General features: G+C 31.7%; 1 protein-coding gene across 3 annotated transcripts in view; it reads left to right on the top strand.

Annotated features, from left to right (window-relative positions):
* Positions 1 to 26211, top strand: part of rictor (rapamycin-insensitive companion of Tor) — a 197983-nt gene that overhangs the window by 14176 nt on the left and 157596 nt on the right. The gene's annotated exons all lie outside the window — the stretch shown is intronic.

The following is a 26211-nucleotide window of genomic DNA, read 5'->3' as shown; positions in this document are numbered from 1 at the left end:
CATAGAAAAAAATTCTTGATTAAAAAATTAATTGATTTTTTTTTTAGCAAATATCAATTAATTTTTTAATTGATTCAATTAAAAATTTAATTGATGTTGATTGCAAAACTCAAATAATTTATTAATTAAAAAAGGTAACTATTTTTAATTACTTTCAGAATTGGCTTAGAGATTTTATTTGGATTAACAAATGATTGTTTGAAATACATTTTTAATTAAAAATTTAAAAAAAAATCAGCACTTTTTTTAACTGAATTAGTCTTCCGAATTTGATTAAAAAGTTAATTGTATCAATTAATTTTTTAATTAAAAATTTTAAAATTTTGAATCATTGACATAATTAACTTAATGTTTCTATCATGATTAAAAAGTTAATTGTATCAATTAACTTATTAATTGAAAAATTTTTCAACCTTAAATTAACTTTTCAATTGGACATTTTTTGGTGATATTTTTTTCGGTGTATAGAAAGTTTTGTCAAAATTTTATTTCTATATAGAAAATTTTATTTCTATATAAACAATTCTGTCAAAATTTTATTTTTGTAGACAAATTTTTTATCAAATTTTTTTTGTAGAAGATTTTATCAAAATTTTATTTTTATAGAAAATTTTGTCAAACTTTTAGTTTTATAGAAAGTTTTCTATAAAAAATTTTTATATAGAAAATTTTGTAAAAATTTTATTTCTGTAGCCAATTTTGCCAAAATTTTATTTCTATGGAAAATTTTGTCAAAATGTTATTTCTATAGAAAATTTTGTTAAAATTTTATTTCTATAGAAAGTTTTGTCAAAATTTTATTTCTATGAAAAAATATTGTCAAAATTTTATTTACATAGAAAATTTTGTCAAAATTTTATTTATATAGAAAATTTTTTCAAAACTTGTTTTTCTATTTCCATAGAAAGTTTTGTGAAAATTTTATTTCTATAGAAAATTTTGTTAAAATTGTATTTCTATAGAAAGTTTTCTCAAAAATTTATTTCTATAGAAAATTTTGTCAAAATTTGTTTTTCTATTTCCATAGAAAGTTTTGTGAAAATTTTATTAAAATTTTATTTCTATAGAAAATTTTGTTAAAATTGTATTTCTGTAGAAAATTTTGCCAAAATTTTATTACTATGGAAAATTTTGTCAAAATTTTATTTCTATAGAAAATTTTGTTAAAATTGTATTTCTATAGAAAGTTTTCTCAAAATTTTTATTTCTATAGAAAATTTTGGCAAACTTTGTTTTTCCATGAAAAAATTTTGTCAAAATTTTATTTATATAGAATATTTTGTCTAAATTTTATTTCTATAGAAAATTTTGTCAAAATTTTTTTCTATATATATATTGTTTTTTAGTAGTTAAAAATGTATTGGGGATTTCTAATTTAAATGGGGTATTTTTGGGGACGAAAGCATCATAATTTGGGGACAAGAACCAGAAAAAAATACTGGCAACACTGGTGGTGGCCGCAGCAATGACTAGCTTGATACATTTCGAATCCTACGTCGATCATTGATTCCGAGCAAAAGAAACAATTTGAGTTTTGTCTACTTGACTCTAGGAAACAAATTGTAATTTTTCCTTTTTTCAGCTTTTTTCTTCTTGAGCTATTAAAGACCATTAAAAACTTGTTAACGATTTCCAAGATGCAAAAAGTCAACAACTTTAAAGCCGATTTCATTAGTTTTGATTTTTTTTTTTTAACGAAATTTTCGTTCAGGTTAGGATACATTTTCAAGTATCGACTTTTGGACAAGGAATAAAACTTTATAACAGAGAAATGCATCTTCTTTGCTAAGCAAAATTCGCATTTTAAGGACATGAAACATCTTTGGCCTCCCGACAAATACCGATTGTAACAAGAATGTAATACCGATTGTAACAAGAAATGCAACATATACAAAATTGGTTGCCAAATATAACAACGGTGCTGTAGCTTTTGATTTTAGAATTCCTGACGGAATTATTAATTGGCAACCTTTGTCAGATATCACTATAATCTAGGCGTAAGGACAATTAGGGTAGAAGTAGAGTAACCCAAGGTTATCCCTTTTCAACGTATAACAATCGCCTTAAGTTTATATGCCCTTACCTGATAGTGTTGTAGGCAATAGATGTTAAGATGAAAATGGATGTGCTGTGGATTTTTAGATTAAATTTAAACCAACTTAATTTCATTAGCGTATATGATTTCATTATATGTATTTATGTGCGCATCTTTTACAGAAACTTTTCAAATGTTTTTCAAAGCATCCCCACACAAGTCAACAAAAGAATGAAATCAACAACCAATTTTATTTTTTGAATTGGGATCGAGAAAAACAAACATTATGCGTCACGTGTTGCTTGTGGGAGTATTCACTTAGCATCTATGAACATGAGAAAATAAAGCATCTTTTTCTTTTTACCGACACCAAATTAAATCAAATTTTAAATAAATGAATGGTGTTAATGTGGGAGGAAATGTAAAACGCCAAATTAAAAAAAAAAATGTAAACAAAAAGCCAAAAGAAAAAATGGGGAAATTGGGGACAGAATTTCAAAGTAGCCAATAAAGACAATGTTATATTAGCGGTGAGGAGCGTCCGAAGACTCCAAGATTATTCATCACTATGTTAATAAAATTTTGGTATAAAAACACTCTCGCAGTCGACATAGAAAAAATGTACACTAATTACTCAGTTAATCAAATAAAAAAATATATCATTAATTACCTTTATACTCTGATTTTAGAGCAAAAGTGGACTTTGGATGTTGGTCTGTATCCAAAGTTGCCTTTAGCCAACATATAAAATCGATTAGGTCAATATAAAAAGTCTACAAAACATAAATAGTCTAAAATCTCATTTAGAACAATTCAGTAGTACTATGATTTTGGTCAATATGAAAATTAACCGATTAAAAAAACATCTGAAGTCGATTAGTCGAATTTAAAGATCAATAAGACCGATTTCGACATTTTTGTTAATAAATTAATTCTTACATGTACCTCTAATCGACGAATTATGCGATTTTTTTTACATCCATCAAATCATAGGTATGCCCTTTTACCCAGCTAATTTTCGACCGAATTCAATCTCTGAACCGTGCTAATTCTTTATATACATTTATCCATTCATTAATTATTATACTTTCTATTTTTGTGTTGTCTATTTCAATTTATGATTTTTTAATTATATGGAGGTCAGCTGTGAATATTTTAAACAAAAACATAAACACATATATTCATATACTAGAAATTTTTTTGCTGTGCTTGAATAGGTGTGCGTGTGTGTATTTAGTTTTTTTTTTGGCAATGTCCGACAACTTTGTTGTATTTTGTATTAATTGTAATTTGTTTACTTTAAACTCAAAGGAAAAAATCTAAATAAAACATACATCAACTTAGCAACAAACATACAAAGAAAAACGCTAGGAAAACCCCAAATTGTTAGTCTACTATAGTTGAGGCAGCTTGGTGTTTTTGCAAATTTGACCCACTAAAAATCGACAACATGTGTTTAATTTTATTCGTAATTTCAACGCATTCTAAAAATTTGGGTCAGACATCGCCGCTATCGTCAATGATATGCCATTAGGAATAGCATAGGTAAGCAGAGTTAGTTGGTCAGCAGGGGGGGTGGGGCACCAAGGTAAATGCAGCATATTATTCAGACAACAAAGTAAGTCTTTGGGCCAAAACGAAGGTTGTGGCAATTGCATTTTCTACACCTGTGTAAGTGTGTCACAGTTAAGTACAATAAATATATACTAAACGATACATTTTCTATCTTATAACTTGTAATTTGAAGTACTTTAGTTAAAAAGTCGTAAATGTTTTAAATGCTCAACTTCTCTTGCAGAGTAAAAGGACGAACAAATTTTGTAATACGTATATAATACCATAAAATGGTGTATACAATTATGCGACTAGTTGTACAACTTTTCGTAATAATTGATTTGGCTCTTGTGAACAGAGAATGGAAACTACCTATTTTTCACGGCGACGACAACTCGGAGACTGCCTTTTCACAGCCCGGACAAACAAATTTGTTGCCACTATTTTAGTTCTATAGAAAATATTGTAAAAATTTTATTTCTATAGAAAATTTGTCAATATTCTATTTCTATCGAAAATTTTGTCAAAATTTTATTTCTTTAGAAAATTTTGCCAAAATTTTATTTCTATAGAAAATTTATTGTCAAATTTTTATTTCTATAGCACATTTTGTCACTATTTTATTTCTATAGAAAATTTTGTCAAAATTTTATTTCTATAGAAAATATTGTCAACATTTTATTTCTATAGAAAATATTGTTAAAATTATATTTTTATAGAGAATTTTGTTCAAAATTTTATTTCTATAGAAAATTTTTTGTTAAATTTTTATTTATATAGAAATTTTTTTGTCAATTTTTATTTCTATAGAAATAAAATTTTGACAAAATTTGACAAAATTTTATTTCTAAAGCAATTTATTTTACTACTTTATTTCTATCGAAAATTTTGTCAAAATTATAAAGGGTGATTCTTTTGAGGTTAGGATTTTCATGCATTAGTATTTGACAGATCACGTGGGATTTCAGACATGGTGTCAAAGAGAAAGATGCTCAGTATGCTTTGACATTTCATCATGAATAGCCGAACGATCTGCCACAACGTCGAATTTTCAGTGAATGGGCCCTAGAAAAGTTGGCAGAAAATCCGCTTTTTTATCGACAAATTTTGTTCAGCGATGAGGCTCATTTCTGGTTGAATGGCTACGTAAATAAGCAAAATTGCCGCATTTGGAGTGAAGAGCAACCAGAAGCCGTTCAAGAACTGCCCATGCATCCCGAAAAATGCACTGTTTGGTGTGGTTTGTACGCTGGTGGAATCATTGGACCGTATTTTTGCAAAGATGCTGTTGGACGCAACGTTACGGTGAATGGCGATCACTATCGTTCGATGCTAACAAACTTTTTGTTGCCAAAAATGGAAGAACTGAACTTGGTTGACATGTGGTTTCAACAAGATGGCGCTACATGCCACACAGCTCGCGATTCTATGGCCATTTTGAGGGAAAACTTCGGAGAACAATTCATCTCAAGAAATGGACCGGTAAGTTGGCCACCAAGATCATGCGATTTGACGCCTTTAGACTATTTTTTGTGGGGCTACGTCAAGTCTAAAGTCTACAGAAATAAGCCAGCAACTATTCCAGCTTTGGAAGACAACATTTCCGAAGAAATTCGGGCTATTCCGGCCGAAATGCTCGAAAAAGTTGCCCAAAATTGGACTTTCCGAATGGACCACCTAAGACGCAGCCGCGGTCAACATTTAAATGAAATTATCTTCAAAAAGTAAATGTCATGGACCAATCTAACGTTTCAAATAAAGAACCGATGAGATTTTGCAAATTTTATGCGTTTTTTTTTAAAAAAAAGTTATCAAGCTCTTAACAAATCACCCTTTATTTCTTTAGAAAATTTTGTCAAAATTTTATTTGTATAGAAAATTTTGTCACTATTTTATTTCTATCGAAAATTTTGTCACTATTTTATTTCTATCAAAAATTTTTTTCAAAATTTTATTTCTATAGAAAATATTGTCAAAATTTCATTTCTATAGAAAATTTTGTCACTATTTTATTTCTATCGAAAAATGTGTCAATATTTCATTTCTATAAAAAATTTTGTCACTATTTTATTTCTATCGAAAATTGTGTCAAAATTTTATTTCTTTAGAAAATTTTGTCAAAATTTTATTTCTAGAGAAAATTTTGTCAAAATTTTATTTCTAGAGAAAATTTTGTCACAATTTTATTTCTAGAGAAAATTTTGTCACAATTTTATTTCTATAGAAAATTTTGTCAATATTTTATTTCTATAGAAAATTTTGTCAAAATTTTATTTCTATAGGAAATTTTGTTAAAATTTTATTTCTATACAAAATTTTGTTAAAATTTTGTTTCTATAGAGAGTTTCTATAGAGAATTTTGTTCAAAATTTTATTTCTTTCTATAGAAATAAAATTTTGAACATTTGTTGTTAAATTTCTATTTCTATAAAAAATATTGTCACTATTTTATTTCTATAGAAAATTTTGTCAAAATTTTATTTCTTGTTGTTGTTTTTTTGATTTCAGCTTAAAACCATGTATTGACTAAACTACAAGTGTAGCTTAACCAACAGAGGAAAATAATGTTTGTCAAATTTATTTGGGCAAAGCCCTATAGACTGCAAGATGGTTGAATGGATGCACGTTTCGGAATTACCACATTCCTCATCAGCATCCTCTACTTGCAGCAAAACTAAAGGGTGATACGGTCAATATTAAATTTGTTTTTCAAGTTCAATTAGTATAAAATTCAGGAAAAATATTCAGTTAGGCTTTCGCTTTTCCAAATCCGAATTGCCGGGCCTCACGCTTGACAATTGCCATCATATTTTGTACAGCCACCTTGTCCACCTTCTTCGCCGCAGAAAGCTAGTTTGCCTTGAACTGCTGCGCGTCCTTAGCAGATTTGGAGTCACTACCTTCTTGTAAGTCGATAGACCGGCTCGTTTTTCGGCTCGATGCACGGTTGTAGACGCCGCTTATTTGCGGCATCTCGGAGAGAGAGGTTAGGGTTTCGCTTGAAACTACCGGCTACTCTCTTTGTCGTCTCAGCGGCTTCCGATTTACGATTTCCCCCCGATCCAGACTTCCTGGCTGTCGACAAACGTTCCCCAAACACTTTAATTACATTTGTAACGGTTGATTTGGCAACTTTTAGGGATTTTGCCAGCTTTGCGTGCGAGTAGCTCGGATTTTCGCGATGCGCGAGCAAAATTTCGATACGCTGCTCTTCGTGCTTGGACGGCATTTTGACAACTGAAGAGTGAATTCCAAAATCAAAATAGGGGCAAAATTCTACACACACACACCTTCAAAATGAGGGGTGTTCAGGTTTTTTAAATGTAAAATTGAAAGAAATACGTCAAGTTTATATTGACCAAATTTTGACCGTATCACCCTTTATCAACCAATTATCAGAATAAATTCAGGCAGTTCATTAAACCCAACAATGAACCACACTTGAACCTTCCGAAAAAAGGTTTTACATAATAGCTGGTTTATGCCGAAATAATTTGTCAAAATTTTATTTCTTTAGAAAATGTTGTCAAAATTTTATTTCTATAGCCCATTTTGTCACTATTTGATTTCTATAGAAAATTTTGTATCCATTTTATTTCTATCGAAAATTTTGTCAAAATTTTATTTCTTTAGAAACTTTTGTCAAAATTTTATTTCTATCGAAAATTTTGTCAAAATTTTATTTCTATCGAAAATTTTGTCAAGATTTTATGTCTATACAAAATTTTGTTAAAATTTTATTTCTATAGAAAATTTTGTTAAAACTTTATTTCTATAGAGAATTTTGTTAAAATTTTATTTCTATGGAGAATTTTGTTCAAAATTTTATTTCTATATAAAATTTATTGTTAAATTTTTATTTCTATAGAAAATATTGTCACTATTTTATTTCTATAGGAAATTTTGTTAAAATTTTATTTCTATAGAAAATTTGTCAAAACTTTATTTCTATAGAAAATTTTGTCTAAACGGTTTTTCCAATCATACCGACAATAGGTGTAAAGAAAAACCGGTCCACCATTTTTCATTCGCCGAGTTGTGCACTGTACTATAACAGAGAACATAGTCGATCCCTATCATTAATTGACTACCTGAAGAAGGATAAAAATGTCACATTATTGAATCGAAATCTTCTCCCATCATGATAAGGCCATGCCTGACATCCTTTGTCTGGACGCCGTCAAATCGCCACGGCTGCTAACTGCTGTCCCATCCACCGATGCCTGGAGAGAACGTAATTTCGAGGATTTGTAAAAAATAGGACTACCGTTGGACTCAGTGAATCGAGTAAAAAATTTAAAACATTTTTCTAAAATGTTTTTTTTAAGCTTTTCGATTTTTTAAATTATACTAAAGGTACACCCAGAGAAGGAATATGATCACCTTAACCATGTTTCAAGAGCATAATGTTATTTTTGAATGGTGACCATGTAACATGTTTGTCGCAACCATGTTATTTTCTCGGAGATTATGTGTCTGATTTCGGCAATCATATTATTTTTGGCGAGAAAAGAACATTTTTGCCATAAACATGTTACATGGTCACCATCTAAAAATAACATTTTGCTCTTGAAACATGGTTGAGGTTATCATATTCCTTCTCTGCGTGTATCTTCAGGGCAGTGTAGCGTTATTTTGATTTGAAATCAATGAACATTCTTTTTCTCTGTGTGGTTCCTTAAATATGTTTTCTAAATAAATTTAAAATGTTTATTCGTTTTCTCTTTGAAAAAAAATATTTTTTTTGTTCTAATATTTGCACATTGGCATACTTTTTGTTATTTAAAGATTCACATTATTTTCAAAATCATCAATAATATTCTCAAATGAAATACTTTTGTCTCAAATTCCTTTCAATTCTAATTGTTTTCTCTTCGTTCTTTTTATATTTCTTTCTTCTCTTTTTCTCTGTGTATTTTTTTGTGTCGTATACATACGTTTTGGGTGTCTTCTTTTACAGAAAATGAACCTGAATTTTTAAAAGTAATAAGGAAACGTTATGATTTATTATTACTTAAGAAAGGTTAGTAACAATTCTGTAGTTCTCTTTTTCGAAAAAAAACAGTATACTTTTTTCAAGTATGTTTTTCCAGTTTATATCTTTTTTCTTGTTTAATTTTTATAGCAACCAAAAATTTTGATTGTAATATCAATAAATCTTTACGTGTTTATTCTTGAGATTTGTAGTCATGTTTTTTTACTTCTATATCAAAATTGGTTTTATAAAACTTCATTTTTTTACTAAAGTTGTATTTTACTTCTATTTTAATAATTTCTTCTAATTTATATACACTTATGCTAAGTATACAATACTAAATATACACCTTATGCAAACATAATTCTATTTTCTTTGTACGCGTTATAAACCTGCCTAAAGTTAGTATATGATTCGCACCATAAAAATAGCAAAGAAGAATTATAGGTTATTCTTTTCTAAAATATAAGTACGTCTTTCCATTAACTGTCTCTTGTCCTTGAAGTAAGACAAATTGCTTTTAATTTAAAGAATACGTATTTTTTTTGTTCTGAAAAAAAAAAAACATCTAATAGGAAAGGCATCTTTTATTTTAGTACACGTAATTTTCACAATACAAAAGCTAAATCTATTTACATTGAAGAAATTTCGATGAAAAGATTGTTCACATGCGTTGCTTTAAAAAATGTTTTAATTAAATTTAGGACACGGATTTTTAATTTGCGTTTCTCTCTTCTCTTTGAAGTAGGGCAAATTTTTACTTATAATAAAGAAAAATTTTTTTGATTTAAAGATGTAATCTTTAAATTAACTGAGATAGTGAATGAATTACATACACGCAAAAAAATTTCTGATTCACGAAATTAGTTAATCGAATTAATTTTTTAATTGAAATGTCTTCAATCACGAAAATTATAGTATCGATCACAGTTTTAATTGAAAATTACAAAAATACTTGATTAAAAAATTAATTGATTTCATTAGCAAATTTCAATTAATTTTTTAATTGATTCAATTAAAAATTTAATTGATGTTGAAACACAATTTTTTCATTAAAAACGTAACTATTTTCAATTACTTTCTTAACTGACTTACCCCCATTTTCATGAAGTTCCATTAGTGCTACGTTAGCTAACGGACTTTTTAACCGCACTATGGACATATATGTCACCTTGCCTACACACAAAAAAAAATTTTCTGATTCAATCACGAAATTAATTGATCCAATTAATTTTTTAATTGAAATGTCTTCAATCACAGAAATGATAGTATCAATTAAAAAATTAATTGAAGGTCAATTAAAAAATTAATTAATCCAATTAAAAAATTAATTGATACTATTAATTTTCGTGATTGATTTTGGTTTCAATTAAAAAAATTGTTGAATCAATTAATTTTTTAATTGAATATTTTTTAAAACTCAATTAAAATTTTAATGGAAAAAATTTCGTGAAATTTTTTTCTGGGTATATATTCCATATGTCACTTAAGAACTTAACTGCTGTGGAACATGGTATTATAAGTTAGTGCATATCAGAGAACTGCACGAGTAACATCATTTTTCAATTGCACTCGCTCAGTGACTCGATTTATGTTGATGCTTTTGTTTGGTTCGATGAGCGAGGGTGAGCGATGTTGTATTGATCTCGATCAAACACTCAGTTCGAATCACTGGTTCCATTCATTTGGATGATTAAACACGTTGTTTGGAATTGAATGAACGAGAGTGAACTTTTGTTTTCAATCGAGTTTGTTCGGTACATTTGATTGTTACGTACATTCCACCTCGGTTCACGTGAACTAAAAACAACTAAAAAACACCTGATAGTTTTGAAAGCATATTTTTGAATTCTTTATATAAATATTTTAATACCTAAAATATCAAAATCCACATGCATAAAAATGTATTTACTTTTTACACTTGTACAAACAGAATATATCCAATTAAAAAGTTGATTGAAGTTGAAAAAAATTTCAATTAATAAATTAATTGATACGATTAAATTTTTAATCAATATAGAAGCATTAAGTCAATGATTGAAAATTTTAAAATGTTTAATTAAAAAATTAATTGATACAATTAACTTGTTAATCAAACTCGGAAGTCAATAAAAAAGGTTATGGATTTTTTTTATTTTTAACTAAAAATTTATTTCAAACAATCAATATCAATTAAAGTTTTAATTTAATCAATTAAAAAATTATTTGAAATTTGTTAATGAAATCAATTAATTTTTTAATCAAGTATTTTTTTAATGTCCAAATAAAACAATGATTGATACTATGATTTTCGTGATTGAATCAAAAAAAAAAAATGTTTTTTGTGTATTTAATTTCACGAAGTTCCTTATCATAGAATTAAGCCATAAAACCAAATGAAATAAAAGGGTTTTTGTTTTCCATATCTGTGCTAATTTATTGAAATTTATGTTGCTTGATTTTATTCAGGCTCGTTCATTTCTATGTTGATCAAATCAAATCAAACACAACAAACAGAAAAATCATGCCAATCATGTTCACTGAAATTGAGCGTCCCGTTCGGTATAATCATTCACAACCTCCTAACCAACACAAGCGTATGATTTGTTTGATTGTAACAAAGATCTTCAATCAATACAATTTGAAATCATAACATTTTTATTGTAGTTTGAGCGGATCGAACGAACTCGTTTTTTTCTATGCACATGAGTGATTATATTCGTTTTTTTAAGAGATGATTGAATAGGCTTGATCATACTCGTTGCAGATCTCTGGTGCATATGTTTGCAACACCCAGAAGGAGACGAGATAGACACATGGTGTCTTTGGCAAAAATGCTCAGGGTGGGCTCCTGAGTCGATATAGCCATGTCCGTCTGTCCGTGAACACATTTTTGTAATCAAAGTCTAGGTCGCAGTTTTAGTCCAATCGACTTCAAATTTGGCACAAGTATGTGTTTTGGCTCAGAAGAGAACCCTATTGATTTTGGAAGAAATCGGTTCAGATTTAGATATAGCTCCCATATATATAATATTTCGCCCGATATGGACTTATATCGCCCCAGAAGCCAGAGTTTTCCCTCATTTGCTTAAATTTTTGCACAAGAAGAACAATTAGTACTATAGTCAAGTGTGCCAAATTTTATTGAAATCGGTTCGGATTTAGATATAGCTCCCATATATATCTTTCGCACGATATGGACTAATACGGTCCCTGAAGTCAGAGTTTTACCCCAATTTGGTTGACATTTTGCACTACACACAAAAAAATTTCACGAAAAATTTTCCAATTAAAATTTTAATTGAGTTTTAAAAAATATTCAATTAAAAAATTAATTGATTCAACAATTTTTTAATTGAAACAAAAATCTATCACAAAAATAATAGTATCAATTAATTTTTTAATTGGATCAATTAACTTTTTTATTGACCTTCAATTAATTTTTTAATTGATACTATCATTTCTGTGATTGAAGACACTTCAATTTTAATTGGATGAATTAATTTCGTGATTGAATCAGAAAATAATTTTTTTGGTTGTAGGAGTACAAATAGTAATGTAGTCAATTGTGCCAAATTTTATTGATATCGGTTCAGATTTAAATATAGCTCCCATATGTAGCTTTCGCCGGATTTACACTCATATGACCACAGAAGCCAATTTTCAACTCCGATTTAGTTGAAATTTCGCACAGGGAGTAGAATTAGCATTATAGCTATGCGTGCCAAATTTGGTTGAAATCGGTTCAGATTTAAATATAGCTCCCATATATATGTTTTTCTGATTTCGACAAAAATGATCAAAATACCAACATTTTCCTTGTAAAATCGCCACTGCTTAGTCGAAAAGTTGTAAAAATGACTCTAATTTTCCTAAACTTCCAATACATATATATCGAGCGGTAAATCATAAATAAACTTTTGCGAAGTTTCCTTAAAATTGCTTCAGATTTAAATGTTTCCCATATTTTTTACTAACATTGTGTTCCACCCTAGTGCATTAGCCAACTTAAATTTTGAGTCTATAGATTTTGTAAAAGTCTATCAAATTCTGTCCAGATCGAGTGATATTTAAATGTATGTATTTGGGATAAACCTTTATAAAGGGTGATTTGTTAAGAGCTTGATAACTTTTTTTTTTAAAAAAACGCATAAAATTTGCAAAATCTCATCGGTTCTTTATTTGAAACGTTAGATTGGTCCATGACATTTACTTTTTGAAGATAATTTCATTTAAATGTTGACCGCGGCTGCGTCTTAGGTGGTCCATTCGGAAAGTCCAATTTTGGGCAACTTTTTCGAGCATTTCGGCCGGAATAGCCCGAATTTCTTCGGAAATGTTGTCTTCCAAAGCTGGAATAGTTGCTGGCTTATTTCTGTAGACTTTAGACTTGACGTAGCCCCACAAAAAATAGTCTAAAGGCGTCAAATCGCATGATCTTGGTGGCCAACTTACCGGTCCATTTCTTGAGATGAATTGTTCTCCGAAGTTTTCCCTCAAAATGGCCATAGAATCGCGAGCTGTGTGGCATGTAGCGCCATCTTGCTGAAACCACATGTCAACCAAGTTCAGTTCTTCCATTTTTGGCAACAAAAAGTTTGTTAGCATCGAACGATAGCGATCGCCATTCACCGTAACGTTGCGTCCAACAGCATCTTTGAAAAAATACGGTCCAATGATTCCACCAGCGTACAAACCACACCAAACAGTGCATTTTTCGGGATGCATGGGCAGTTCTTGAACGGCTTCTGGTTGCTCTTCACTCCAAATGCGGCAATTTTGCTTATTTACGTAGCCATTCAACCAGAAATGAGCCTCATCGCTGAACAAAATTTGTCGATAAAAAAGCGGATTTTCTGCCAACTTTTCTAGGGCCCATTCACTGAAAATTCGACGTTGTGGCTCGTTAGTAAGTCTATTCATGATGAAATGTCAAAGCATACTGAGCATCTTTCTCTTTGACACCATGTCTGAAATCCCACGTGATCTGTCAAATACTAATGCATGAAAATCCTAACCTCAAAAGAATCACCCTTTATATAGCCCCCAACACATTTGACGGATGTGATATGGTATCGAAAATTTAGATGTACAAGGTGGTGCAGGGTATAATATAGTCGGCCCCGCCCGACTTTAGACTTTCCTTACTTGTTTTGTGTTAAAGTTAGAGAGAGAAAATATTGACAATTTATTTTCTGTTAACTGCCAATTAAAGTCTTACAGAGCTACATGAAAATGACCGTTAGTGTTTTTAGTTTGATTAAAAAATGTATTGTTTGAAATAAATTTTTAGTTAAAAATTAAAAAAAAAAAAAAGCAAATCGATCCCTTTGTTTAGTGACTTAGTCTTCCGAGTTTGATTAAAAAGTTTATTGTGTCAATTATTATTTTAATTAAAAATTTTAAATCATTGACTTAATTAACTTTATGTTTCTATCTTGACTATAAAGTTTATTGTATCAATTAATTTATTAATTGAAAAACAATTTCAACTTCAATCAACTTTTTAATTGGACATATTTTTTTGTTGTGTATAAAAAAGTCTCGTATACAAAAAAAAATACCACCAAAATATATATTTAATTAAAAGGTGGATTGAAGTTGAAATCATTTTCTATTAAATAATTAATTGATATAATTATTTTTTAATGAAATTAGAAACATTAAGCCAATTAAGTCAATGATGGAAATTTTGAAATTTTTTGTTAAAAAATTAATTGAACTAACATTCTTACTACGTGTGTCCGATTTGGTTCAGATTTAGATATAACTCCCATGTATGTATATCTTTTGCCGGATTTAGCCGAAAAGAAATGTTATTAAAAATGCAAAGAGTTGAACATTTGTTGTAAATTCATATAATTTAGACAAAATGCAAAAAATATCCAGTGCTGTACTACTTGTTGTATAAAATAGGTTTTGACAGAAATGTAAGAACCCAAAAAAAAAAAAAAATGATAATGAACGAACAATTGTGAAAGAGAATGTTGTTTTTCTTTTTATTTTATATCACATATTTTCCACGAAAATTTCACAAATTGCCACACGCATATTACAGTTTGCTATGTTAAATTTTCTTAAAATTAAGATTTTTATTTTCATTTAATGATTTTTCATACCCAATAGATTCTTGAGACAACACACAATAGTGTCGTCTTAATGGGTTAGCATTGTTTAAAACATATATAGACATTTAAATATACATATGTTTATTTTATGAGCCCATAACTGACGATAATCTTGACAATATTTTAAGGTATTTCACGTTTATCCCACTACATCAGCTGTCGTCATAAATTGACAAAAAATATAAGGCATGCCAACAATTTAAAAGATCAGACGAGGACGAGGACGACGACGACGACAAACGATTCTTTTTGATTTTTTACTGTCGCTTTTCTGTCATTAACAAATCATTTAACAACCAACACACACCAGAAAAAAAATCGTTATTAAAAAAAGATAATAATATAGGCAAAATTGTACATGTTATTTTCCATACAACATCCCCGGGTTGTGTCTTTAACTAAAAATTAATTTTTCTTTTATTCGAAACCACGGGTTTGTAAATCTTGCAGCAGCAGTTTTGAAAACAACAATTACAACAACGACAACAGCTGCAAATGATAACAATAGAAGCAGCAACAACAACAACAATAATACAAATATCATGGTTCACAAAAACATCTCGCGACAACAACGTCAATACCAAATTCAAAACAAAAGTCACGTGTCTTTGCCCCTGATTTATAGTGTGAAGGGGAGGAGTGCGATCGTCTACACCGCTTGTCAAACTATTGGGCGGCTGACTCGCCTCTCCATCATCACTATCATCATCTTCACTAAAACAAATTTGTTGTTGCATTAACTGCAACACTGTGTAATAAAAACACATGCACAGTGGGTTCAAGATCTAATGAAGAAATAAATTATTAATTTGTTCAATGAATAGATATATAATGAATTATGGAAATATTAATCAAAAATATGCCATACATGTTCTAAATTTTTAGATTAGTTTTCTATTTACTAGCAAAAACTCCAATTATTAACATTTGTTTAATGTGCTGGAAGCAATGACTTCCTTGCCGCAATATTGTTATTACGGTGGTTGAATGAATAAAGGGTGATACGGTCAAAATTTGGTCAAGGAAACCGCGTGTAAATCGGTGAAATCGCTTATTTAAAAAATCAAATTAAATTTCTTTTTCCAGTTCAATTAGTATAAAATTCAGGAAAAATATTCAGTTAGGCTTTCGCTTTTCCAAATCCGAATTGCCGGGCCTCACGCTTGACACCTGCCATCAGATTTTGTACAGCCACCTTGTCCACCTTCTTCGCTGCAGAAAGCCAGTTTGCCTCGAACTGCTGCTCGTCCTTAGCAGTTTTTTGGTCTTCTTTGGGTTCCGCTTGACAATAGCCCAGTATTTCTCAATTGGGCGGAGCTCTGGCGTGTTGGGAAGGTTCTTGTCCTTGGGAACCACCTGCACGTTGTTGGCGGCGTACCACTCCATGGCCTTTTTACCGTAATGGCAAGATGCCAAATCCGGCCAAAACAGCACGGAACAACCGTATTTCTTCAGGAAAGGCAGCAGACGTTTATTCAAACACTCTTTCACGTAAATTTCTTGGTTGACAGTCCCGGAAGCTATGAAAATGCTGCTTTTCAAGCCACAGGTACATATGGCTTGCCAAACCAGACATTTCTTTGCGAACTTTGACAGTTTTATGTGCTTGAAAATATCTGCTACTTTTCCCCTTCCTTTTGCCGTATAAAACTCCTGTCCCGGAAGCTGCTTGTAGTCGGCTTTGACGTAGGGTTCGTCGTCCATTACCACACAGTCAAAGTTCGTCAGCATCGTCGTGTACGGAGGCTGTACACGACGATGCTGATCGCGCTTTGGCCGTCGTATTTTGTTTATCATCGCGATTTGGAGTCACTACCTTCTTGTAAGTCGATAGTCCGGCTCGTTTTTTGGCTGGATGCACGGTTGTAGACGATACACCCAGCTTATTTGCGGCATCTCGGAGAGAGAAGTTAGGGTTTCGCTTGAAACTACCGGCAACTCTCTTTGTCGTCTCAACGGCTTCCGGTTTTCGATTTCCCCCCGATCCAGACTTCCTGGCTGTCGACAAACGTTCCCCAAACAATTTATTGTAACGGTTGATTTGGCAACTTTTAGCTATTTTGCCAGCTTTGCGTGCGAGTAGCTCGGATTTTCGCGATGCGCGAGCAAAATTTTAATACGCTGCTCTTCTTGCTTGGACGTCATTTTGACAACTGAAGAGTTAATTCCAAAATCAAAATAGGAGCAACATTTTACACACACACCTTCAAAATGAGGGGTGTTCAGGTTTTTTAAATGCAAAATTGAAAGAAATACGTCAAGTTTATATTTTGACCGTATCACCCTTTATGTTATTTTTGGATGATGAGCATGTAACACGCTTGTCGCAACCTTGTTATTTTCTCGGACATAATGTATCTGATTTCGACAACAATTTTATATTTGGCGAGAAAAATATAATCATCCTCGTATCTATTTTTGCATTTCGAATTTAGTGTTTTGCTGAAAAAAAGCGAACATAACAGGTTGGCTGATAAGTCCACGGTCTAACAAAAAAAAAACACATTTTTTTGTCAAAATTCGTTTTTATTATTCAACATAGTTCAAGAGCGATACAACGATTATAACGACCTTCCAATTTTTTGATACCATTTTGGTAATACTCCTTCGGTTTTGCCTCAAAATAGGCCTCAGTTTCGGCGATCACCTCTCCATTGCAGCCAAATTTTTTTCCCTGCGAGCATCCTTTTGAGGTCTGAGAACAAGAAAAAGTCGCTGGGGCCAGATCTGGAGAATACGGTGGGTGGGGAAGCAATTCGAAGCCCAATTCATGAATTTTTGCCATCGTTCTCAATGACTTGTGGCACGGTGCGTTGTCTTGGTGGAACAACACTTTTTTCTTCTTCATATGGGGTCGTTTTGCCGCGATTTCGACCTTCAAACGCTCCAATAACGCTATATAATAGTCACTGTTGATGGATAATCGATAAAAATTATTCCATGCGCATCCCAAAAAACAGAGGCCATTACTTTGCCTGCTGACTTTTGAGTCTTTCCACGCTTCGGAGACGGTTCTCCGGTCGCTGTCCACTCAGCCGACTTTCGATTGGAATCAGGAGTGTAGTGATGGAGCCATGTTTCATCCATTGTCACATATCGACGGAAAAACTCGGGTGTATTACGAGTTAACAGCAGCAAACACCGCTCAGAATCATCAACACTTTGTTGTTTTTGGTCAAATGTGAGCTCGCGCGTCACCCATTTTGCACAGAGCTTCCGCATATCCAAATATTGATGAATGATATGACCAATATCTTTAAGGTCTCTGCTATCTCGATCAACTTCATTTTACGGTCATTAAAAATCATTTTGTGGATATTTTTTTTATGTTTTCGTCGGTAACCACCTCTTTCGGGCGTCCACTGCGTTCTCCGTTCTCCGTCCTCCGTGCTCATTTCACCACGCTTCAATTTTGCATACCAATCAATTATTGTTGATTTCCCTGGGACAGAGTCCGGAAACTCATTATCAAGCCAAGATTTTGCTTCCACCGTATTTTTCCCTTCAGAAAACAGTATTTTATCAAAGCACGAAATTCCTTTTTTTCCATTTTTTTCACAATAACAAAAGTTGCTTCACAAAAGACGCTCTATCTCACAAATTAATTGACTTACAGACGTCAAATTTTGACACGAATCATTTGAAGGTTGGTACTATATAAAAATAATATAAATTAAATACTAGCGACGCCATCTATGTGTCAGACCGGGGACTTATCAGCCAACCTGTTAGTACACGCAAAGAAAATAAAACGTTTGGAAAACGTGTACCGAAAACGTTTTTCTTTTGTTAGAGTTTTTTGAATTGCTTCTAAAATTTTAAACTTATCACCAAAAAAATTCGTTTGTTACAAAATTTTTATTTTTTCATAAAAAGAGTTATTTTTGAAACAACAACACAGTCCATTTTGTTTATATCAAACACTGTTCTTTTCTGACTTTAGGTCTTTAACAAGACACATTTTACAGTTCAAAATTTAATATAGAACAATGTAATGTTGAACATTTTTTCGGAATCTTCCGAACATATCTGGAATATATGTAAAAAAAAACAAAAAAAAAAAACGTTGGTCGAAGCAGAGATCGAACCCACGACCCTTGGCATGCAAGTCGGACGTAGCAACCACTGCTCCACGGTGCCAAACTAAATGTTTGTTTCTGTTAAATTAACTTTGTTTATTCGGTTCGTGGGCGCCGCAAGCTATGCTATATAAATATAACTTGTATGGATAATTATCTATTGATGACCATAACAGGTACATAGCTCAGTGGTTAGTGTGTTGGCTTACAAAGTGCATGGTCCGCGGTTCGATTCTCCGTCCAGGCGAAAGGTAAAAAAAATGTATAAAATTGTATAATTTCTTCTACATTGTTGGTATTACAGGAAAAGGTTTTAAGAACTAAAAAACCTCGTGGATGTGAGAAAGATGTGAGGGAAAATGCAATTAGAAAAAAATGTTTTTTTTTTTTTTTGAGTTAGTCTTTATGAAATAGTTTTTACATCCTGGAAAAGAATAAACGTTTATCACAAAAAGTATATACTTTTCTTCCAAATACACTTCCTTACAGCGAAAAGCAAATGAGAAACGAACTTTTTTTGTCTAAAATTTCGTTTGGGAGGAAAGAATTATTTTTTTGCGTGTACATACTCACCTTAGTTTAGCCGCTAAAATCGAAAATAAAACTGTAAAAGCAGAATAAAACAAATTGTTTTATAACTTCATGGGGAATCATCCAAAGCAACAATTTGAAAAGTTTATTTTCTTTAAAATAAATTATTAAAGAAAAGTAACCGTGAAAAATGATAATTTTAGCGGCTATAGGTGAGTATTAAGTTCGAGTTTAGCCGCTAAAGGTGAGTAATAAGTTCGAGTTTAGGCCCTAAAGTGAAAATTAAATCAGTAACAAGTATATACGGCCGTAAGTTCGGCCAGGCCGAAGCTTATGTACCCTCCATCATGGATTGCGTAGAAACTTCAGCTAAACACTGCCATCCACAATCGAATTACTTAAGTTGCGGTAACGCTTGCCGATGGCAAGGTATCTCAAAACTTCCTAACACCATCTTCTAAATTGTATGTAAGTCCATACGTGGTATATATTAAATCAAACAAGTATATACGACCGTAAGTTCGGCCAGGCCGAAGCTTATGTACCCTCCACCATGAATTGCGTAGAAACTTCTACTGAAGACTGTCATCCACAATCGAATTACTTGGATTGCGGTAACACTTGCCGATGGCAAGGTATCGTAAAACTTTTTAACACTGTCTTCTAAATTGTAAGTTAGTCTATAAGGGGTATATATTAAACAAAAAAAGGCCGATTAAATACTTATAAAATTCAGTTTGACAAAATTTTCTATAGAAATAAAATTTTGACAAAATTTTCTATAGAAATAAAAACTTGACAAAATTTTCTATAGAAATAAAATGTTGACAAAATTTTCTATGGAAGTAAAATGTTGACAAAATTTTCTATAGCAATAAAATTTTGACAAAAGTTTCTATAGAAATAAAATGTTGACTAAATTTTCTATAGAAATAAAATGTTGACAAAATGTTCTATAGAAATAAAATGTTGACAAAATTGTCTATAGAAATAAAATGTTGACAAAATTTTCTACAGAAATAAATTTTTTACAAAATTTTCTATAGAAATAAAATTTTGACAAAATTTTCTATGGAAATAAAATGTTGACAAACATTGCTATAGAAATAAACTTTTTACAAAACTTTCTATAGAAATGACATTTTGACAAAACTTTCTATAGTAATAAAATTTTACAATTTTTACATGGCTGTTAGAGGCCATATACTAACGAAATGTACCAAATTTCAACCGCATCGGATGACTTTTGCTCCTCCAAGAGGCTCCGGAGGTCAAGTCTGGGGATCGGTTTATATGGGAGCTATATATAATTATGGACCGATATGGACCAATTTTTGCATGGTTGTTAGAGACCATATACTAACATCACGTACTAAATTTCAATTGGATCGGATGAATTTTGCTCATCCAAGAGGCTCCAGAGTTCAAATCTGGGGATCGGTTTATATGGGAGCTATATATAATTATGGACCGATATGGACCAATTTTTGCATGCTTGTTAGAGAACGTATACTAACATCAGGTACCCAATTTCAAACGGATAGGATGAATTTTGCCCCTCCAAGAGGCTCCGGAGGTCAAATCTGGGGATCGGTTTATATGGGAGCTATATATATTTATGGACCGATATGGACCAATTTTTGCATGGTTGTTAGAGACCATATACTAACACCATGTACCAAATTTCAGCCGGATCAGATGAAATTTGCTTCCCTTAGAGGCCTCACAAGCCAAATTTGGGGGTCCGTTTATATGGGGGCTATACGTAAAAGTGGACCGATATGGCCCATTTGCAATACCATCCGACCTACATCAATAACAACTACTTGTGCCAAGTTTCAAGTCGATAGCTTGTTTCGTTCGGAAGTTAGCGTGATTTCAACAGACGGACGGACGGACGGACGGACGGACATGCTCAGATCGACTCAGAATTTCACCACGACCCAGAATATATATACTTTATGGGGTCTTAGAGCAATATTTCGATGTGTTACAAACGGAATGACAAATTTAATATACCCCCCATCCTATGGTGGAGGGTATAAAAACATCGATCCAATACGTATATAATTCAGTTTGACAAAGTATACATAAAATTTTGACAAAATTTTCTACAGAAATAAAATTTTAACAAAATTTTCTAAAGAAATAAAATTTTCACAAAATTTTCTATAGAAATAAAAATTTTGACAAAATTTTCTATAGAAAGAAAATTTTGACAAAAATTTCTACAGAAATAAAATTTTAACAACATTTTCTATAGAAATAAACTTTTGACAAAATTTTCTATAGAAATAAAATCTTGGTAGATTATTTTTGGCTCGAGTGGCAACCATGATTATGAACCGAATAAAATTTGAACAAAATTTTCTATAGAAATAAAATTTTGACAAAATTTTCTATAGAAATAAATAATAGATTATTTTTGGCTCTAGCGGCAACCATGATTATGAACCGATATGGGCCAATTTTTGTGTGATTGGATTGGGCGCTATATATAATTATGGACCGATGTGGACCAATTTTTGCATGATTGTTAGATACCACATACCAACACCATGTACCAAATTTCAGCCGGATCGGATGAAATATGCTTCTCTTAGAGGCTCCACAAGCCAAATCTGGGGATCGGTTTATATGGGGGCTATATATAATTATGAACCGATGTGGACCAATTTTTGCATGATAGTTAGAGACCACATACCAACACCATGTACCAAATTTCAGCCGGATCGGATGAAATATGCTTCTCTTCGAGGCTCCACAAGCCAAATCTGGGGATCGGTTTATATGGGGGCTATATATAATTAAGGACCGATATGGGCCAACTTTTGCATGGTTGTTAGAGACCATATATCAACATCATGTACCAAATTTCAGCCGGATCGGATGAAATATGCTTCTGTTAGAGGCTCCACAAGCCAAATCTGAGGGTCCCTTTATATAGGGGCTATACGTAAAAGTGGACCGATATGGCCCATTTTCAATATCATCCGACCTACATCAAGAACAACTACTTGTGTCAAGTTTCAAGTCGATAGCTTGTTTCGTTCGGAAGTTAGCGTGATTTCAACAGACGGACGGACGGACATGCTTAGATCGACTCAGAATTTCACCACGACCCAGAATATATATACTTTATGGGGTCTTAGAGCAATATTTCGATGCGTTACAAACGGAATGACAAAGTTAATATACCCCCATCCTATGATGGATGGTATAAAAAAGGCATAAGATTATACATATTTGTTGCAAATTTTATTACAACTTGATGAGGAATAGCCCAAAGCAAATTTTCACAAAGTTTGTATTCCTTAAAATGGATTATTAAAGAAAAGTAATCGTGTAAAAAATTACGATTTTAGCGGCTAAACTCGAACTTAATACCCACCTTAAATTTGTAATTTTTTCACGATTACTTTTCTTTAATAATCCATTTTAAGGAATACAAATTTTGTGAAATTTAGCTTTGGGCTATTCCCCATCATGATATAATAAAATTTGCAACAAATATAAATATGCATAATTTTATGCCTTTTTTACTTATTTAGTTTTCACTTTAAGCCTAGTAAAGGGTGATTTGTTAAGAGCTTGATAACTTTTAAAAAAAAAAAAAACGCATAAAATTTGCAAAATCTCATCGGTTCTTTATTTGAAACGTTAGATTGGTCCATGACATTTACTTTTTGAAGATAATTTCATTTAAATGTTGACCGCGGCTGCGTCTTAGGTGGTCCATTCGGAAAGTCCAATTTTGGGCAACTTTTTCGAGCATTTCAGCCGGAATAGCCCGAATTTCTTCGGAAATGTTGTCTTCCAAAGCTGGAATAGTTGCTGGCTTATTTCTGTAGACTTTAGACTTGACGTAGCCCCACAAAAAATAGTCTAAAGGCGTCAAATCGCATGATCTTGGTGGCCAACTTACCGGTCCATTTCTTGAGATGAATTGTTCTCCGAAGTTTTCCCTCAAAATGGCCATAGAATCGCGAGCTGTGTGGCATGTAGCGCCATCTTGTTGAAACCACATGTCAACCAAGTACAGTTCTTCCATTTTTGGCAACAAAAAGTTTGTTAGCATCGAACGATAGCGATCGCCATTCACCGTAACGTTGCGTCCAACAGCATCTTTGAAAAAATACGGTCCAATGATTCCACCAGCGTACAAACCACACCAAACAGTGCATTTTTCGGGATGCATGGGCAGTTCTTGAACGGCTTCTGGTTGCTCTTCACTCCAAATGCGGCAATTTTGCTTATTTACGTAGCCATTCAACCAGAAATGAGCCTCATCGCTGAACAAAATTTGTCGATAAAAAAGCGGATTTTCTGCCACTGATTTTGGTAATAAAATTCAATGATTTGCAAGCGTTGCTCGTTAGTAAGTCTATTCATGATGAAATGTCAAAGCATACTGAGCATCTTTCTCTTTGACACCATGTCTAAAATCCCACGTGATCTGTCAAATACTAATGCATGAAAATCCTAACCTCAAAAGAATCACCCTTTACTAAGATAACGTTTTCGCACGAAAAACTGTTATACTCCATATAAAAAACGTTAGCGCGGAATATATGCGAATTCTTTGTTTTGAGCATTTTCAAACACATATTTATACAACCCTGGATTTTTCGCACGAAAAAATAGGCAGGTATATTATTTCGCATAAATAAGTTAACATCCCTGGGCTTGAGACCCTATTTACCGAGATAAATGAAGATATTCGTTTTTTTGCAAAAACGAACTTAGTACTAGGCATTAGCGACAAAACTCGAACTTAGTACTCACCTTAAACTCGTACTTAATACCCATCTTTATCCGTTATTTGTTTTTTTTTATTATCAATACACAGCAAGGATGGAAAATGCAGTGCTATAGTAGTTTTTTCAATACTTTTTCACCCCGGTCAGTACCGTAGTACCCCCGCGAATGATTTAGTACCTTTTGTGTAGACATTTTTGAGTCGATATCAGATTTATGGTACAATAGCTTTGACAAAATATTTTAATATTTTGAGAAAGTCTTTATCAACCTTATTTGCTAATAGTCTTTTACAAATATGGCAAAACAAACATGTTCATGTGGGAAGAAAATCTCGATTTTGTAAAAGACATAGTCAAAAGCCGGATTTTATTGAACTTCAAGAATGTTTTAGTCGAAAAAAGAATGTGATTCTATATTATCGATTTTTTATTTCGGTAGAAAATGTTGTCAAAATTTTATTTCTATATAGAATTTTTGCAAAATTTTATTTTTATAGAAAATTTTGTCAAAAATTTATTTCAATTGAAAATTTTGTACAAATTTTATTTCTATAGGAAATTTTTGCAAAATTTTATTTCTATAGATAAAATTTTGCAACATTTTTTTTCTACAGATTTTTTTTGCAAAATTTTATTTCTATAGAAAATTTTTGCAAAATTTTATTTATATAGAAAATTTTGTCAACATTTTATTTTCTTTAAAATTTAGTCTCTTGACAATAATTTTCCAGTGAATTTTTTGTTGAAATTTAGTAAAAAGTACCTTTCCGCTCAAAAAATACCTTTTTTGTACTTTCTTAACAATTGTATTTTCCATCCCTGATACACAGTGACTTAGTATTAGCATTAGTCGTTTTCATTCGTAAATACAACGACAATTGGCAATGGCTATTTTTATTCGTGCATATGCATCCATTGAAGCAAACATCGCAAATACATTTCATTCAAACTTTATTCCATGCGACAGAAAGTGACTAGTTCGTGTTGTTGCACCCGATGATGCTGCTGCTGCTGTTGTTTCTATATTTGTTTTTGTTACAGTTGACAGTTGGTTGGATTTTGGCTGACAAGCATATGGACGGGGAAAATTTCATATGACTCTTCTTTCATTCAGTCTTATTAAGCTGAAACCCCAATTTCTCACTCATATAATCCATCCACATGCATATGAATGTATGTGTATACTATGTATGTGTTTACCCTAACGGACATCCTCACATTTGTATTGTGGCACATACAATTTGGTGTCACACTTTGTCGTCTGTCATTTCCTTATTCTTGAACATTTTGTTATTTATTACAGTTCCTATACTTGATTTCATCCTCTTTTCTCAGGAATTTCTTCTCTGTTGTAATAAAAGTGGACATTCTATTTTTATACAATCCAAAGAATATTCCACTATCTATGTATTTCCCTCTACTACATATTCAAAATGAAAGTTGTTAATTAATAGAATCAAGACTGAGTGAGATATACCACATTCATACGTAAAGCGGTTTAAGAAAATGATGCCTGTCTAAGCTAGACAATCTGGCCACATAAATGTCCCGTTTGCTTGTGAGGGGGGTTTGTGTGTGCACTGTAGACGTTTGAATTTAGTGTAACGAATTTTTCAAAATATTTTCATTTATAGTCAGTCTCCACACTGAGAGAATACTTTCCAAATTTTTTGTAACTTTTAACTGGTGGGCTGAAAAATTTTTTTGCGTAATTTGGGACGTGGAGTAAATTTGACCCCCTGTTTTACATTAATATTTTTTCAATAAAAAAAAATATTTTTTTGCATCATTATACATTTTTTGAATAGAAGACATTGTATTTAAAGAAAGTAAAATAAATATTTTATGTACTTTCAATAATTAACATGCACTTTATTTCACACGTCTTCATTAGCGTAGCTAGACAATTTTCCTAGGGGGGGCTATAGCCCCCCTAGCTAAAAATTTATAGACTGAACTTATAGGTTCAATTATTGTTTTAATTGAAAAAAAGAATACAAAAATAGACATCAAAATAGTATATAATAAAGCAACTAAAAGTAGTTCCACACTTTTCCCAGCAAAAAAATTGGGATTTGTTTTAAAGGCACAACTTTAAAAGCACTTCCAAAAATGTTCTCACAAAGAAGTTAATTATATTAACTACACAGGAAGTTTTTTACTTCAATTT

The sequence above is a fragment of the Haematobia irritans genome, chromosome 3, assembly GCF_050003625.1.
Source record: "Haematobia irritans isolate KBUSLIRL chromosome 3, ASM5000362v1, whole genome shotgun sequence".
Lineage (NCBI taxonomy): Eukaryota > Metazoa > Arthropoda > Insecta > Diptera > Muscidae > Haematobia > Haematobia irritans.
Note: the sequence above shows the minus strand (reverse complement) of the source record. Positions and strands in the feature narration are given on the sequence as shown.